This window comes from Eubalaena glacialis, chromosome 3 (genome assembly GCF_028564815.1).
Source record: "Eubalaena glacialis isolate mEubGla1 chromosome 3, mEubGla1.1.hap2.+ XY, whole genome shotgun sequence".
Taxonomy (NCBI): domain Eukaryota; kingdom Metazoa; phylum Chordata; class Mammalia; order Artiodactyla; family Balaenidae; genus Eubalaena; species Eubalaena glacialis.
In genome coordinates this window covers 147,795,608-147,811,265 of record NC_083718.1, presented here as the reverse complement: position 1 = coordinate 147,811,265, position 15,658 = coordinate 147,795,608, and the positions used below count along the sequence as shown (strand labels likewise).

Below are 15,658 nucleotides of genomic sequence, written 5' to 3'. Positions count from 1 at the left end.
AAGTATGGGGACTCTGAGACTGAGCGAGCTCAGTAACATGTTCAAAGTCACAGAGCCCACTGGCAGTTGGGATTTGAAACTAGACACTCTGGTCCATGCTCTAATCGTCATGCATACTGCCTCAAAGAGATCAAAATAGTTAAGTACATTCCCGAGGTTCCACTGTGAGACAGTAGCAGATACAGGACTGAATTCTGGTGTGTCTGGCTATGAAGCACCATTTTCTTTTCTGCTCCACACTGTCTGTCAGTAGGATCATGGGATGAAGTGAAGCTGGGAAAGGATATTTTCAGTGAGGGGTCAACACAAGCAATCACCAAAAGAAGGCAGAAAACATCCTGAGAACATACACCCTTGCATTTTCTGACCACCAGTGCCTGAATGCTAGCAGCTAATTTTGCGACTCAGGGGAAATTCTTCCTTCATTACACAGGTCACAACACCTGGTCCAAGATATATACATACAACCAATGTGTTTGTTCACGTGGAGAGAGGCTCTTCTCAAGTCGGGGCCTGAGTTGTCATGGCAACAAGGAAAGCCTTGAGAAACATCAAGAGGCCAAGAAAGGGGTGACTGGTTGTGAAAGCAAGCAGCCCAGAGCAATCCTGGTACCGCCGTGGACCCCAAGAACATCTGAGCCAGAAGGGGTCCTACATCACACCTATACGTGAAGGAACGGAGCTTCAGGAAAGTACCAGGTACTGTGCTAAATGTTTTAACTAGGTTATATCATTAATTTCTAAAAAAAAATAAAATAAAAGAGTCCCCAAGAGTAAGATATGATCCCCATTTTCAGGTGAGGAAACTGAGGCCCAGATATAGGATGCAACTTGCTTAAGGTGGAACTATGATTCAAGCCTAGAACTAATTCCAGGGCCTTGGTTCTTAGTTGCAAAGCCATATTCCCTAAGGGCTGTAACTTGCCCAACAAGCACAGAGCTATCCAAATGACAGATCCAGAACAAGTCCTGTCCCCTCTGTCCTCCAAGGACCTTTGATTTCCCCAGCTATCAAATAGCAAGACGATTACCCACCTAGAGATCAGCTATGTATTTCATCAGCACCTCTTAACATTCTGCCCTCCATTGCCCTGGAATGGATCTTTTTCAAACTTCCCTTCCACAGCTCAACAAATAAGCAAACAAAAATAAAAAACTTTGCTTTCCATGAAAAGGCAGTGTAAACATCTGGCAGGTTTCCTGGGTCTCGGCTTCCTCTGGCTGGGTCTAAGTGCACAACGTGAGTGTATTTGGGTTTCAACAGAAGAGGCCTTGCTAGACATTACTCACTCCGCTGCAAAAGCAAACCAGCCCAAAAACTTAGTGAAGGAAATATAAGTGCTCTTGTTTGTTGACCAAAAACTAAACAAACCATTTGAGGTTTGGAGTTCAAAAATCTTTCAAAAATGCAATTTCCACATATTCAGTTGGGATATGGGTGAGTATATGTGGGTGTTTGCTTAAATCTTGGAAGAAGATGGAGAAGAAATATAAACACGTGCAAATAACTTAAATCAATCCAAGGAGAAAACCATTCTTTTTTCAGTGTTATGAAATGGGCCAAACTGGATCTCAAATATGGACCAGCCTTTGACAAAACCATCCAGTTGGTTAAGCTTTCTCGACCATCTGGGTAACTTGGCGAATCACTTAGGCTCTCTGGGATTTAATTCCTCATCTGTAAAATGAGGATAGTATTAGCATAGTGTCAAATCGGCTGTGATAAGGATGGATTTAGAAAATGACATGAAAGCCTTATAAACTGTAGAGTCCTGTGCCTAGGTGAGAGGTTGTGTGTACTCCTGTCTCCTCTGGCAGGCACAGGTCCCACTGTGGCACCCTCTCCTCCATGACCCACCACCCAAGCTGGCCTCATACTGATCCTTGACTACTCAGGGGCCCCAGGAAGACCTCTTCTCCATAGACCTCCCCTCCCCCTACAAATGCCAGAAATGTTGCAATATATAGGTGTCAGGTGAATTTGGTTGTGGATGGGAGGAAAAAGAAAACTGAGATCTCTAGATTCAAGAAAGTATAAGTTAATTAGCCACTCATAGTCACAGTACTAACTAGGTTTTCCTCCCCCCAAGAGGGGAAGGCCTTTCTAGATAGCAGAGCAGAACATTCATCCTTCTGGAGGGCATGGAAAGAGGAAATGTGTAGCAGGCAGGTGTAAATGGATAGCACAGGTAGCATGGGCAAGGGGGAGGAGTAGTGTAAGCAAGACTGAGAGAGACTTGATCAGCACTGGGTTTTCTAATAGCAGCCACCTGAACCCATGCCTCAAGAAGCATTGCCTAATAAATACTTAAATACATGAATGAATGAATGAATAATTTTAAATGAAACAATATAAGAAAAGTTCTGCTCTGGTAAACTGATCCAGAATGTTCTAATCCAAAAATGAGGGAGGAGTTGATTTTAATTTCAGCTAGCCTATCAGTTTTATGTTTTATGGCTTTATTTGATTTTATTTTGATTTGCATATGAGGGAGGGACACCATAATCCTTTCAGTGCTTCAGATATCTAGTGACCCTGACCCTGATCCGGGAGGCACTGGGATACTGAGTGTCAACAAGAACTCCTAAGAGAATGTCAAATCACACCCCTACAGTCCTACTGCCTGATATGCCAACAGCAGAGAGGCACTGATTGTAAGAAATGGCATGCTTTAGGGGGAACATGGGACAAACAGCAGCGGGCACCCTGTAGAAGGGACCAATATTCAAGTCATGAGGACAGACAGGGCTAGCGGATGAAGCACAGTTCTGGGGAACACTAAGAACCAAAAGGAACAGGACAGAGGTTGATCTTAGGAGCCCAGGTTGGAGAAGGTAGCAGCTCTAGAAAGAACAGAATCAGCCAGAAGGTTGGCAAAAACACAGAAGGAAAGATATTCTAGATGTAGTACTGTCAAGAAACAGAAACAACAGTGTCAAGCTTGGCTGGGATTGTGGGTGGTATTTCCCCATCCCTCCATTAGGCCCTGAGTGGATGGAGAAACCCTGATTATCCATATCTCAGAGCCCTCTGGTCAGGGAAACTGAGGCACTGTCCTGGTGTATGGGGGTCTTTTGTCATTAAACTTGAGGGGAGGAGGGAGTGGCAGTTACACAGAAAGGACCTAGAATAGGAAAGATCAGGTGAATACACACCAGTTAAAAACCAGTGGCAGAGAATAAAAGAGTAAGAGACAAGGCCAAATAGATAGATGTTGGAGCTAGATAGATGTTGGAATGGATAGGAGAATGAGGCCAAAGGTAAGGACAAAGTAAGAGGTTTCACGATCTTTTTTCAAGGACACATGCTATTTAGTGTGGGTTAGACTAGTTTTAATGCCCAGGTCAGTGTGAATACCAAGCAAATATTGTGATAAAAGCAAGCCCAGACCACCCAAGCGTGGCCTGCCACCTGATATCATTGCTGAAATTCTCCAAGCAGCAACCACATGTGGATCTGAGATCTGAGATGGGGAATGGAGGTGGGAGTAGATGATCGATGGTAAAAAAAAATGTTGTTTTAACAGGTAGAGCAAGAATTCCTCCAATGGAGAATATTTCTTTGTTTATTAAAAATTTTTAAAGCAGCTTGAAATGAAACTACCATTCTGGGGAATGCATAAGCAGAAGCTAAGGCATGAAAAGAGAGAAATAATGTACACTACAGCAAAAATTAATAGGAGTTTGGGGGTACAGGAAAGAGAGAAAATTAGTAAAAAGGAGGGGAAATGGAGAGAAATTAATTAGTGAAATGGCATGAGACTAGGCCGCTGTACAGAATGAAGAGAACAGTGGAAACTCCCCAAGGCAAAGGTTGCCAAAATACATTCAAGAACAATGAGACCTTGTGTCAGTTAGATATTGCTGCATAACAAGTGATTCCAAAACACAAAACAACAATAAGTAATTATTAACCCACATCTGTGAGCTAGCTGAAAGTCTAGGCTGAGTGTGGCTCCAGGCCATGTGTTTGTTTCAGGTCTATGACACATGGCCTTCATTCTTCTGGGACCAGTGGGATACCTGGTGCACATTTTTCTCTTGGCAATAGCAGAATTACAAGGGCCAGATCCCTTCTCACAAGTATATTTCAAGCCTCTGCTCCTGTTACCTCTGATAACATTCTGTTGATTGAAGCAAGTCACATGACCAAGCCTATTATCAATGGAGTAGAGAGGTAAACTCCTCTGATGGAGGAGGGGGTAGTAGTAGGAAGTAGATATTTGCTAAACAATGATCTAATCTACTACAAGCCTCACGCTAAATTTGAAATTGTTTTCACTGCTGCAGTATTAATTCCTTCTTAGAACCCTCTGCTAATCTTCAATAAATGTCCCACAAATTCAAATTGTTTGAGCTGATTTTGTACAGAAATCAAGGCAAAGGAGCAACGTGATGCAGAACAGAGAAAGTAGATGGAAATAGTGAGGTGATTCATAAGAGAAAAAACAGTGTCAAAGATGGCCACAATCACCTAAGCCTCCTGAAAGTTAGAGGCATCTTGAGAAAGGCAGGGAAGTAAGGATTGGAACCAATCTTCTTTACATCTCAAGGAGAGCTCAACTGTCAACTATGTTACCTAAGAGGTCACTAATGGCATTGGTGAATGAGGCTAGATGGCAATTCATTGCTGGCGGGAAGCTACGGCTGGACAGGAAAAGCTATAGAAGCTTTGGGGCTCATTCTGAAGAGCTGGGTGGAAAACACCAACTAGGTCAAGACAGGAAAAAGAGAGGGACCCAAAGTTTCTTGAGTGCAGGGTAAGGTGTTTTTCTTCAGAATAAGATTAAAAGACCAAGTCTTTAGAAATGAAATATACAGTCATTGCAGAACTATTAAGTAGGCTAACTTGAAGCTTAATTAGGGCACTTCAAATCACCCCTGAAATGGACAACATTGAGTATTGACCTTCACAAAGATAGAGAAGGCACGAATGACCATGTTGAAAACTTGCTCAATATCAGGAACTGGATACACTACTTTATTATCTGATTTAATTCTCACAAGACCTCTTCTCCCCAAAGGTAGGAATGATTATTCCCACTTCATGGACAAGGGAATAGGATCAGAGTGTCTGGCTTTTTTTCTAATGGAAAGGCCAGGTTAAACATGCAAGATGGTAGTGAAGCCACTCAGCTGTAGCCAGAAGAGGAACATGGGAGCAAAGGAGTCCATGGATTGCCGCATACAGGTCTTTTGTTGGGTGGATTTATGAGGATTCTCTTCATGCTATTAGAGCTTGAAAGGAAAGAAAAAGCCTAGATGAGCTTTTATGATTATGAGTCATGTGACATTCTACAACCTCAAAGCTTTTACAGTTGCAAAGCAGATAAAGTCTGATCCCTTTGGCCTGAACGAAGAAAACATATCTCAAGTTATGCATTAAACTCACCCTCCATCCATCTTGACAGATTCCTCATCTACTCTATCTCCACAGCCAGAAAAGGAAAAAAGAGCTCGGGCAGGGGAGAGCTCTAACATTTAATAAATGCTCTTTTGTGCCATCTATGTGTAAGTCAACAGATTTTAAAATGCCAAATGATAAAGATTATATGGGCACCTCTATAGCATGATGCTACTATGGGCTGGTAAATTTAGGAAGAAAGGTAAAGTCACATAAAAATTATTTTGTTGGCTTTTAACACACTTACCTATGCTTAGGATCCCTAGATAACCATCTTCCATAAGTTAAATGAACATTTGTTGACACCAAAAAAATAAAACAAAAACAATCAAATAAACCCTCAAAATGGTCCTAACTACTTGATTATCCAGTCTTTGTTTGCCTTCAATATGGCCTGTAATTAATGCAATTAATTATGACATATAGAAATATTTTAAAAAAAAACAACTTTCTCAATATTATGAAATAGCATCTTTCTGTCCATACAGCTGGAGCTCAAGCTTCATGGCCCTTCTCATAAGTTTGTTTCAAAATTGCCTGGAGAAAGCCAGTAATTGAACATTTTTAGAGAAGGTGAGTTGTGCAATTTGCTTTTACGTTCACTACACACTATCCATTTGCCTTTTGGAAGTCTTCAGATATGCATCCAAATTTCTGTGGCAAATCTTTTCTGGTCTCAGTTTTCAGAGCACCTTGAAATAAGTTCAGTACTCCATAACACTGAGGCTTCATAGGTGCCAAAAACTGTCTGCAGCTAAAACAAACAAATAAATGAGCAAAAACAATTTATGGGATTTTTGTTAAGAAGAAAGAATCGCTCCCAAAAGGCAGAACATACATTCCTCCTTTACCATGATTCTCCTTAATGTGTTCTCTCTTCTGTTTTCCTTAGAGAACTCATTTGATGTCAAGTTTATCAAGATAACAGCAAAAGCTCAGAAGGGAGATCATATTCAAACTTGTTGAAGATGAAATCCATTTCTACAACAAGACTTCCATTTTTTATCCTGGATTCCTTCTCATTGCTCAAGTGCCAATAGCATTGGTAGCTGACTGCTTGTGTGTTTCAGAGTCTAACAGAAACTGTTTTTATGGCAGTAGTTTGGTCTTATCCTGATCTGTTACTTGCCAAGAGCTATTCACGGAGACTTATCAAGCTTAACTTCAAGAAAAATGCCTGCCTAGTAAAAGAATATTATTAGGGATGTTATCAAGGCAAAGATCTAAGAATTCCTTATTCCACTTTACCATTCACTTGGTAATGCTCATATTAAATGAAGAAATAAAATTATAGGTATTCAATGCTTTCCTCCCTTTGACAAGTACTTTGCTTTATAAATGTCAAATATCTCAATGGATAAATATCATGTCCACTTGTAAATGTATGTTTTTAGCCTCACTTTTTAGAGGTTTCTTGGATTTTGCTAACTCAGGAATATAATGCCTGCCTTCCTCTGCTCTACTAAGTATCTAAGTTGTCCTCTCTCCTTCCTGTATACCACTAGACCCTGTACTCCCAGACAGCACAAGGAGGAGAGCCTAGGTTGAACTTGTATTTAACTGAAAGCCTGTGAGTTTGATATATTAAAGAACTGGGGTGAGAGTGTTTGGCTGGTGACTAGTGAAGAGCCCCCTCCTTCCTTTCTGCATTGCAGTGTTTGATACAAAAGCATCATGTTAATTGTGAGTCTGTATCAGAATTTCTACTACACCCACCTTCTACCAGGCAGAAATCAGATGCCGCTAGTTTCCTTCCTCCATCCCTCCCATTTGCTCTGCATTCATTCATTATTAGTTTGGAAAACCTAGCACAGATTCACCGAATGGGACAAAATATGTGAAAGCAAAGACATAGAAGAGTTCGACCAAACCATGTTTAATTTAATCGCCCCCAAATCATCTTCACAGCAGACCACAATATGAGAAATTTGATTTGTTTGTTTATGTCTTTGTTTTCCTATCAAGAAGCCTATGTGATTGATCAGGTTTCACTAAGAAAGTCTATCTTCTTAGAGTCTAAATTCCCTGGTGCCCTAAATTGTCCTTTGCTTTATCTCTCAATTTCATTTTTAAAAGGAAACACTTCTACAAGGCTTTGACACTGCAGTGGATTAGAGGGTGAAGGAACCCATAGGCTGAGACCATGTTTTTGAAACAGGAAGGAGGATGGCGATGGGGTTGGGTAATGGAAGCTATTTATTTACCACCAGCTGCCTCCAGCTGTGACACCCTGCTAGGTTATGGAATAAAGCACAGTAAATAAACACCCTGAGGAGACACGCTGAAGTACAGCACACATGGAAATCCATCTCCTCACAAATCCTGGAAAAATATGTACTCAGTGATCGAGCCTGTCCAAAATAAACCATCCCAAGCCAACGATTTGGAATGATTTCCATGTTGCTGCCCGAGATCATTCTCAGGTCACTCTGAACAGGGACCCTGTCCTTCACTTCTCCTTACAGGGCTGACTCCTATTCATCCTTCAAGACTCAGCAAAGGCATCACCTCCTTGAGGATGTCCTCCCACCAAGTTGCTTCCTCAGAACTTCCACAGCCCCCAGGGTTCTCCCATCACATCCATCACGTTATACTGAAGTGATGTACATGGTCTCTGTATCTCCCACTAGACTGTAAGAGTCATTGGAGTCATGGACCACATTCTAATCATCTTCATATCCCTAGGACTTAGTACAATAGCTGTTTGTAGCTGTTCAGAAAATGTTTAGCTGAGTGCGTTCTCCTTGGAAGTTTCATAATTTGTTAGTCCTTAATTTAAAAAAAAAAAAGGAAAAATGCTGGAAGGGACCCTAAGCATTAGCTGGAGTCCATGGACCAAAGACACAAAATACCACTAACTTTATCCTGCCCATTCCTACTTCTTAGGACAGTGATTGTACCCAGTTTCTCCCTTCTCTATTCTTCCTTTTATCTCACCTCTCCCTGGGTCCCATGAAGAAAATGTAAATAACTTGGCAGTCCATAGTCATCCACCTCTTTATTTTACAAATGAGGAAACTGAGTCTCAGGACATCCTAACTCCCATTTCCACCTTTAGTTCTCCTTCTCTCTGCCCATTTAATTCTTACCTCTATGAGAGCTCACACTTAATCTTCCCTCCATGGAGAACTCACCCCACCCTTCATTCCATCCCATCCACAATGAGGAATGTGGATCTAGATCTTGATATTCTAAGATGTTGTGTTGGCCCACCCTCCCAATGGATAAAGCTCTCAGAGAGGTTCAAATGTAAAGTGAATATGATTCTGATACTTTCTGGATTATATCTCTTCTCCTGTGGCTTGTAAATCAGGTTAAAAGAGAACTGCCCCTCCCACCCCACTCTGAAGTGACTGAAATAAATTTATAGGGAATACGTACTTTCCAGTAATAATAAAAGATTAGCAATAATGTCACCTTTGTTAAACACCTACTAAGCACTTTTCATTTTGCTGGATGTTTTGCATCCATGGTCTCATTTCATTACCATAAGAACTGTACAAGGCAGATACTATCTCCCCTTTATAGATGAGAAATCTGAGGCTCAAAGGGGTTAAATAGCATGCCCAAAATTCAAAACTGGCTTACTGGTTCCAAAGCACACATTTTCTCTATCACTCAATAGTGAAGACATTTAAGTGAAGAGAAAGCCTGTTTAGATGCAGCATCTAATTTCTGTAACCCTTTCTAGAAGCTATCTTGTTTCCTCCTCTGCTCCTCTAAAAATTTGTCTAGGAAAAGTTGGTTGCTGAAAAGGTAAAGTGCCCCAAAACACAGAAACCACAGAGCTGAAGCCAGGGATCAGAAACCAGGAGCCTGTTCAAGAAATAGAACCCAGTAAGATGGGAAGAAGAAATTGCAAGGACAGTCACTCCAGCTCATTTTATGAACCCAGAGAGCATGGTTCCCTCCTAGTTGTAAAGCTTTGAATGGGCTTCTCCCTAGCACTTCAGCTCTTGCCCAACAGCATCTGAAAAGTACCACTAAACACCTGCCATAGTGCTCTCTTTGGGCCTTGAAGGATTGTCCTGCGGGCTCTGCAATTGTTATTGAAACTGTGGAAACTCTGAAACTTCCTGGAAATTGCAGGTTCAGCCATAATGAAGTGATCACTTTAGCCAAACCAAATTAATTTCCCAAATAGTATTCCCACTAACCCTAAACAGTATTCCCGCTAACCCAAAACTCTCCAGACTTTAAAGTAGAGAATAATAAAGGCCCTACAAGGCCACTTTGTTCTTTCCCAAACATTTTCTTTTCCTGAAGTCCAAATTCATGGTCAATTTTTATTCTTTGATTTTACTTTTTCAAAGACATAGTTTAGAATCAAATTGCTGGTTGATTCTGAAGCCAGAAGTCAGAGTTCAACGATGATTCAGCAGAGTTATTCCAAGAACTTGATGCAAAGAGTATTGTGCCAGGTGACTTCTTAAACATTTACCCTCATAACAGCCTTATTGGGTACAATTATACCCCCACATTATGAGTGAGAGATCAAGTACGCTGCCCAGTGTCACTGAAGGGAATGAGCGGAATTCGAACCCAGGTTTTGTTTTTTGGTTTTTTTTTTTGGTGGAGTGTTTTTTTGTTTGTTTTTATTTTTTTTAACTCATTTTACTATTTCATAGCACTCTCCCCACATAAGGAAGCAGCGCTACAAAACAATGGGTAGTTGCAGGAAGTGGCAAGATGCACATCATGGGCAGTGAGACATGAGACAGCTGAGGATGTGTGATTCAGTGCACTTTAAATAAGAAATTTCTAGTAAGTAACAGAAGAGGAGTCTGGACAGGAAGTCAGGGCCAGATCATTGAAAGCCATATTAAGGCACTTGGGCACTAGGCAATGCGGCAGGTTTGAATAGCTTTAAGTAATTAATTCATCATTCTTTCAACAAATATTTTATGTAGTACCAACTATGTGGTAAGCCCTGGGGACAAAACTGTAAACAGAACAGATGTTTCCTGTCCTCATTGGATACACAGTCCAACAGAGACGATGGGTCATTTCCATATAGAGTGGAAAGTACTCTGATAGGGGAAGAATAGGGTGTTAGAGAAGTACTAGAAGACCAATGAAGAGAAGGCTTCCCAGGGGAAATGATGCCTAAGTCAAGACTCGATGGAGGGGAAGTCTGGGGAAGGAGGTCGTCAAGGAGATTGTTAGAGTCAGGGGAAAAAGCATGAGCAAGGCTAGAGGTGAGAGAAAGGACACACGTTAGAATAACTGAAAGATGGTAGAGTGGCTGGCAAGCAAGGCTAGGGATGAGGCTGGAAGGGGCAAGAATAAGAAGCCAGGGACTATTTTGAGTAATTCTTGTTTTAGAATTACCAAATCTGCATGTGGTGGCAGCTGGACCCATAAAGCCATTCAAAATAGATTCAAGACTCTCTGTCTTCAAAAACACCATGAGGGTATGGTTCAAAAAATTGATGGGGCCTCAGGAAGCAAATTTTGTCACCTCTTCCAATCAATATGCTTTCAGCTGCAAGCAACAGAAATGCAAACTGGCTTAAATAATAAGGAAATGCAATATTTACATAAAAGTCTAAGGATAGGGAGAGCATACATAGTACAATCAGAGGCTCAGTGATAGAATTGAGCAATTTTTTTTTTAATCTCTCCAATCAGCCATCCCCAACATTGGCCTCATTCTAAACCTGGTCCCTGTCCCCTTGAAATTGTAAAACGGATGCCAATAGCGATCGGGGCTCTATACGTATTTGTTATCATCTATCAGGAGAGAGAGGGAAAATCCTTTTCCTCAAGTGGAACCTAAGTCCCTTCCTTTGTCTGATTATACCCACAAATTACTCCTGGATCACTGGTTATGGGGGAATGTCATGTGTTTATTGGTTTAGATTAATCAAGATCTACCTTTGAAACTGGGAATGGTGTCAACTTTCCCTGTATCTCGTGGCAGTGGAGGATACTGATACCTGAAAAAAAAAAAAAAAATGATTGTGTTAGAAATGAAGAAGTTGAAGAATGGGAGCAGAGTCTATTATACTCCACTTACAAATTGGGTACCTTTGCTTTTGAACAAGTGAACACAGCCCTGATACCTTGTGTGCTCTGCTGGAGCAGAGAGGCCTCAGGTCAATCCCCCACCAATTATGCATTCAACAGCAACAACAGCAAAATGGTAACTCTTAGCCCCTAACCTGGTAACTTTAATTATATGGAAGTGATTGTGTGCCTAAAAACCCACACACTGGACATAAGCAATTCTAGATAAAATAGAAGTTTATTAAACTCGTCTTCATATTCACATATATTTTTAAAAAGGATACTACCTAGGCCAAGACCTTTTTCTTTTTTCCTTCATAGAATAATGTTGAGGATCAATTTCTCCAGCTTAACATCACCAGCCTTGGCAGCAGCTTCTATCTGGAGTATAAATGATGTCATCTGGTTGGCCTTTTCCCATCACAAACAGTAAATCTCTGAATCTGGAGAGATCTTTTATTTGGTTACACATATTGTACAGCATCAAGGGGTTAGAACCCATGTGCTGGAGATTATTAAAATCATCTGGAGGAGAATGGCTTATTACTGGAAAGCTCAGAACTTACAACCCTTTCATGCCTGGTATCTCCATCAACTCTTCGTTTGCTTCTGCCTTTTCAAAGCAACAATTACAGCCTGTGGGCTCATGATCCTTTGCAGACTAAAGTTTTGCTGGTGCATCATGTTTCTTCTCTAGAAAAAGATACCCCTAACATAAAGATAGAGCAAGGAAGACAGGATTAGAAGTCAGAAAACCAACCTCAGCTTGGCAACATGGCAAATATATAGCTTTGGGCAAGCAACAAACTCTCTTAGCTTACGTTCCTCATCTGTAAAATAGAGACGATGATAACCAGCTTCATAGCACTCTTTGAGAGGAATAGTAAACAATTACTGAATACTTGATTATCACCTTATAATTTGCTAAAATATTTCAATTACTTAGCATTAGACTTATCTTGTACAGGGAAGACACTCCATAGATGTTTGTTGAATGACTTGTAACTAGGTGGTAATGTGGTTCGATGGATTCTGAGTCATCAAGTCATTTCACATCTCTGAACTTAGTTTTCTCCAGTTATAATGTGCATTCAATTTTAACCTTCCTTTTAGAGTTGTTGTCTAAAAGAATAAACAAAATAACATACATGAAGCATTCACACTATGTCTGACACACCAGTGTGCTTGAGAAATAGAGGTTCCCTTTTCTCCAATCCCTTCCTCTCTCATGTTCCTCATTCCACAGAACTGGTAATAACACTAACATCCTACCTATTAAACGGCAGAGCTGTGGAGCAGAAAGAATAGCAAGGCCAGTCTTTGGTCTTGGCTTCCCAACTTCCCAGCTGTGTGAACTTTTGCAATCTCCTCAGGGTCTCTGTTCTCCCACCTGAAAATGAAGGAGCTGGCTGAAGTTCTTATGTTCTAACTCTGTAGTTCTCAAACTTTTGAAATTTATGGATCAAACAAAGAAACAAGCAAACAAACATCACAAACCAGAAGCCTAACATAGAATGGTCAAGTTTTTGATTTGATAAATAGATCCTTTTCAGAGAATTGCCACTTACCATTACAATCATTTCAAATAAAAGGGTAGAGAACATCAGAAAAGAAGGAAGAGCAGAATTTCAGGATACAAGGCATTTCTTTAAATGGAATGAATTAACTTTATAAAAAATTGCTGAGTTATCTCATTGTCTTCATTTTTCTGTCATTTTTCCACAGACTGGTGAAAATTTGTCAGGAACAACAAGAACCTTTAGGGTAGCATCCGGGAACCACTGGTCTATATCACCAGGAAGGTTTCTTCTAGCACGAATATCCTGTGATTCTCTCATGATTCCACCATGGTGAGAAGCTATTGTGCTAAAACAATAGTTTATTTGGGTAAAATTAATCCAGAGAAGAAATAAATCCAATAACTTATTTTGTGGAGCTGAATCATTCTGAGTCTAAATAGAGAGTTTAATTTAGTCAAAACATTGTAAGATATTATATGTGGATCCACAAATGGAAATGCCCCACAGGTCCTCAAGACACTTCCATGTCCCTAAGGCTAATCCTTCTGACTCAGGCTTCGTTCTCCACTGACTGCAAAATGATGATGAGCACACTTGCACCCACCTATATTAAAACAGGAGAGAGATGTGAGCAGACCAAAGATACCTAAAGTATTCCAACCTCAGGCACCACATGTCCACTCTGAGGTCAGCTTTTCTAACACCTTTCATTCTCTTATCTCAGGCCAAAAAAGATCTCTGAGCTCTACCATGATGCTCTCAAATCCCCTGCACCAATACTACAATATTTTATGACTGAGAGTCTAAATAGAGACTGGCTTATTCATAGTCAGCACTCAGTAGGTTATCTGGTTTTGACCGAATTAGAAATAGACAAGCAGATGAGAGGGAGGAGAAGCTTATTCAGACGGTTCTGTGGTTGAGGCTATGCTTCACCTCCCACAAGGAGAGAAAATCAAAACAAACCCACAAATGGAACTGACTCTACTGCTACTTAGAACAATAGTAGGTTTTTATAACTTTGATTCTAAGTCATCAAGGAAAGTTGAAACTTTAGTCTATAACCTTTTGGTGTCAGTTACAGACTTTAGCCAAATTAGTTGAAATAGATGCTCAGAGAGGCACACCTCAGCTCTCAGGTAGGTGGATGCTAATTCTCCTATGATCCCAGATAAATGAAGTAGTAACAGCAATAGAAACAAACAACCATGACTGGCTGTTGTATTATACTTTGCCTCTTATGAAGTGCTCTTTACAGCCATTTTCTCGTTTACTATTCAGATCAACCTTGTGAAGGAGAAATGATAATTTTTAGTATCCACTCATTTCTCCACATGAGGAAACTGATCAACTCAGTGTAGTTAAGTAGACTGCCCGAGACAGTAGAGTTAGTAAGTGGCAGGCTATGGAAACCCAGGGCTCCTGACTCTAAGCCCAGTGTTTTTCCCACCCTCTGATCCTCTCTCATCCTTATAGCTATAACACTAAGAGTCCAAAGGAACTTCCTTCTGGTTCTCAGGCCCATGATAAATGCCACTTGCCCTGGGGAGGAAAATAAAGTCCATGCTCTTTGCTGGCCTATGTGCTAAGTCATTGGCGCCCAGAAATAACCTCCTGGAGACTACAGGCCTTGTATTTACCACAAAGCAGTGGGTAAATAACTAGTTGGTGTTTTAGTGTTTTGTGGTCACTTAATCTGTTGTGTTCCTTCCCAAGACTCTGAAGGTTTCCTTTTTCAGTTAATTTTTATTTACGTTTGTGAGGTCTGTGTTGTTTGGGGTTTGGTTCATTGGATGTTTTTCTTGGAATGTGTTGCCATTGGCTTCAAGATGTTCCTGCTCTGCTATTTCATGGAATTTTCCCCGAGTGTGGATTGCTATGTATTTCTTCAGGGCAGTGAGCCAAGGCAGTGCTGGTATGTAATCTGTTTCTCTGGCCAGAGGACTTCTTGTCACCCGTCCACATGGTGCTTGATTGTATTTCTCCACTGATAATTCCCCTCCCCTCTGTCAATGTGCAGCGACCTTGGAGTCCAGCCATCTTGTGTGTTGTGCGTTATTGGCTCTGGATAAGACGAGCCCAGTTGCTTCTGATAGAGATTTTGTCAACTGATTCTCTTAGTTTGTCCTATCAGCCCAGAGTTGGAGAAGGACATACGTGCCAAATGTTATGAAAAGAGTAGAGAAGGCTCATAGGGTTAATGCTATAGACAAAGCCAGTGTGTGATTGAAAAGGTCCAGCCCTCCACACAGCTCTGTGCCCCAGTAGGAGACAGATCCAGGAATGCCAGGTGCATTGCAAGCACTAAACGCTCCGATGACCCTCAGCAAAGTCTTTCTTCCTCTGTCTTTTACAAGCCCATAAATGATGTGCCAGAGAAAAATAAGAATTTGTTCCATATCAGAAAGTTTTGTCCCTTAGATATTTTCTTGTGGATAGAAAAAAAAAAAAAAATGAGAAAGTTCGAGTAGTGTTTGGTCATTAAAATGTTATGTTTCTCTCAAGGCTTTCAGCATAATTAAGACACAAAGCACACATTGAGACAGAAAGTTGTCCTGGATAAATCCTTTCTTCGGCTGTTTTATTTATTGTACTTCACTTCATTGTTTTGTTTATGTGCTCTGCACCCCTACTCTTTCCACAAAGAATTTCAGAGAGCTTACAAAATATATGTCAATACAAAATAAAAATATCGCTAAATCATTAGAAGAAGCAGAGTGAATGG

General features: G+C 40.7%; 1 long non-coding RNA gene across 1 annotated transcript in view; it reads right to left on the bottom strand.

The window, feature by feature from the left end:
- The window catches only part of LOC133088548 (uncharacterized), a 164,467-nt gene extending 153,127 nt beyond the window's left edge, over positions 1–11,340 (bottom strand). Inside the window, exons 1-2 of the long non-coding RNA XR_009700525.1 lie at positions 11,282–11,340; positions 10,736–10,889 (exon numbers count right to left, since the gene is read on the bottom strand). This is a non-coding gene — a long non-coding RNA (uncharacterized LOC133088548). The remainder of the gene's footprint in view (positions 1–10,735; positions 10,890–11,281) is intronic.
- Between the last annotated feature and the right edge of the window lie 4,318 nt (positions 11,341–15,658).